At 38.4% G+C, this 3172-nt stretch overlaps 1 long non-coding RNA gene across 1 annotated transcript; it reads right to left on the bottom strand.

Annotated features, from left to right (window-relative positions):
- Positions 1-23: 23 nt before the first annotated feature.
- LOC109967943 (uncharacterized) lies at positions 24-862 on the bottom strand. The gene is made up of 2 exons (XR_002276015.1): positions 828-862; positions 24-716 (listed from the first exon to the last, which is right to left on the bottom strand). It is a non-coding gene; the product is annotated as an uncharacterized LOC109967943 (long non-coding RNA).
- Positions 863-3172: the final 2310 nt, after the last annotated feature.

The raw sequence follows: 3172 nt of genomic DNA, 5'->3' as shown, positions 1-3172 counted from the left end.
TTACGAGGCTATAAGTAAAAAAAAAAGGGGGTGTCATCGTTTATTCAGAAAGCTTATCACAACTTGTCACGATTATGACTGAACAGCAAACTGGTGTTAGTGGACCGGTGGAACTGGCGTTTCTGTAAGAAGTCGAAACTCAGCACTTGGTCCATCGTTATTCTTGCAAGATTGTGAATGCATCACGGGCACATCAGCCTTAGATGTTTGGACGTCTTGCTAACACCGAGTAGTAGTCACCTGTATCTAACGTGAACTAAGTGAAGACTGCATCAATTCGCAACACCTACGGCTGATGCAGTCTTGACTCTTAGCTTTTGAGTAGTTAATGTCTCGTAATTTGAGTAAATAAAACCACCAAGGGTCGTGAACATATCATTCCATTGCCAACAGCCTGTAGTTGTGTGGCCCGAGCGAGTTGACGAGCGGCACCATGCTAATGCTAATCACAAATGCTGACCTATTTTCATCGTATATGCCGATTATTACATCATTACAAATACACAATGCATGTTACGATATGCCCACTTACACTGCATATTAAAGGTTACGTAGACTTATGTACTTAGCAACTGAAATAGAAGAAATCCTTACCATGCTGCCGTGTCAGCGGACTGAGCGCTGCGGAAAAGCAGAGAAAGATGCGGTCAGATCATCAGCTATAACACCAGGAAGAAATGTCTTAGAAAGCAAATTATCATCTGGTCATCTGGCGACTGAAGAGTATAAACATGAGTTAGCAGAAACTGGGATGTAAATACTGGTGTTTAAGAAGATGGATGAGGATAGAAATTATGATTTTCTTTATGTGAGAGGGTGAAACTCACTCAAGCTGGGCGAGAAGGGATGAAAAGGGGCGGAACTTCCGGGTAAAAGAACCTTTATATTCACTACGGCAAGTACGCAGGATCAATGTTAAAGAAACGCGAATAACTCGAGTGTATAATTAATTGTGTTGGATTGGCAACTCTTTTTTTGTGTGTGTAACGTGGCGCACTACGTTTAGAGAGTAGTTTACCGAGACTTATGCAATATTTATACATGATAGGAAAACATCCTACTGGGTTATGTCTGTGAAAGTCCTGAGTCAAGCATGCCTTCCTAAAATGTACAGTAGCAGGGATGACACTGAAAGACAACGTTTTTTTTATTATATTTTTTTTACTGTCAGACCTAGAAATTGTTTGTTATTCTGTTAAAAAAATTATTTGGCAAAAATGAGAACATCATTTGATTCCCAAAACAGTTACACAGTTTCTGCATTATACAAGCAGATATGCTAAATAATGAAAAGTGATCTCAACAATTAATTGTATATCCTGTGGAGGGCAGTAATATGCCCAGTAGCTTCTGGGTCTACAGTGGAAGTATCTACACTGGCAAAGGAAGCAGCAGCAGCAGCAGAAGAACAGAAGAAGAAGAAGAAGAAGAAGAAGAAGAAGAAGAAGAAGGAGGAGGAGGAAGAGGAAGAGGAAGAGGAAGAGATGAAGATGAAGATGAAGATGAAGATGAAGATGAAGATGAAGATGAAGATGAAGATGAAGATGAAGATGATCATGATCAGCATAAAAAAGTTAAGATGGCCAATTATGCTAAACTGAGGTCAAAGGAGCACACATTAACTGGCAACTCAAAGTAAAGAGAGATTTATTTGCATTTTGCCAAGTAACGTCATTTAAAGAAAAAAAAACTTTTGATAAACATGATCAAGGATTAACATGTTAAAGAATTTTAAAGCACAGTCTACACAGTAAAGTAACTCTTTCTTTCATGCCCCATCATGCATTTGTAGCATCAGCACCAAATAACCCAATCCCCTGCTGAGGGTGAGGACAACCCAGGATCAGGAATAATTCATGAGGATGTCAAGATTGCTGAGAGAATGGGTAGGGAGGATGTAGCAAACAGTATACTCTAAGCAATATATGACTGGTTACTGTTTATTTTAAAAAGGTGCACGGGTCTATCTATCCCTTAAAGCACTTGAGCAGAAACCCTGGCCAAGGTGTGTTTTCACCTGTAGGCAATGTAAAATTAATTATGTATAGAGCCACTACCAGACTAATCCTATATCTGCTCAAAATACGGAAGCATATTGTTTCTTCCTGTGTACAACTGACCTGCCTCCCAGTGGCAGCCTGAAACATTACTTTGATTGATGATACATGCTGCTGCAAGACAAAGAGAGGGCAGGCTAATTTCAAATGTAGGCCACTGAGTCTAATAAAACATCAGAATCAGAATTAATAGAAAATATGTTGTTTTTATGTACAATAGTTCCATGTTGTAATTGCACATCAGGTTAGTAATCCTACACAAGTCCCAAAAAATACCAAGGACATGACCTCAGTGTCCTAAATGGTAACTATTGCCCTAAAGCAATAGACTTAAAATAGAAGCAAATAAGAAGAACTATGGTCCTAAGTAGACGGTATGGAAGTAAGCCAATGAGCTGGTTCAAAAGTTCATTCTGGTGTTATCGCCAAAATACCCCCAAAATAAATGATTTTGTAGGAATGAATATTTCAAGGTTGAAATGCTTTCCTTGTCCCAGTTAAATGTTGATTAATATTCACACAGCAGGCTGTGTCAGAGCTCCAGGTTTATCTAACAGCTCATGGTCACACTGGATCTGGATGAGGCAACATTCCTGTCTACAGAGAAAGGAGATAAACAGCCAGATTAGAAAGGATTTAATCCAATTATAAGTGTCTTCAGATTGGTTAAAGTTATGAATGCGCCCCTTCTGTCTGCCAGTCTCATCTAATCCATTTTACTCTACTCTGATGGTGAATAGAGAGGCTGTAAGTACAGAGGCCTTTTTTGAGTAAGCAGAAAACACGTCTTCTCTTAATGTACAGTTAGACCTAAGATCAAAATGTTTTTGAAATATTGATCATAGGCAAACATTGCTCCACATTTTGCATGACTGCTGCTTTGGAGATTGCAGAAAATTGCATACATGCTATAAATCATCTCCTGCAGAACTGCTTTGTTGTGTTTTTGTTTTATATGTTCTGGCAGGCATTTCTTCAGTAGATTATGATTGCTTATATCAAAACAGCAAAGAATATTTGCTTGAGATACACATATTATAACTATACCTGCTGACTTATAAATTCAATTATTTTTTGCAGTCAAGACAAATAAGTTCAATGGATGCCAGAATAAC

Source organism: Monopterus albus, unplaced genomic scaffold, assembly GCF_001952655.1.
Source record: "Monopterus albus unplaced genomic scaffold, M_albus_1.0 scaffold139.1, whole genome shotgun sequence".
Taxonomy (NCBI): Eukaryota; Metazoa; Chordata; class Actinopteri; order Synbranchiformes; family Synbranchidae; genus Monopterus; species Monopterus albus.
The sequence above is the reverse complement of the archived record's forward strand: the minus strand, read 5'-3'. Positions and strand labels throughout refer to the sequence as shown.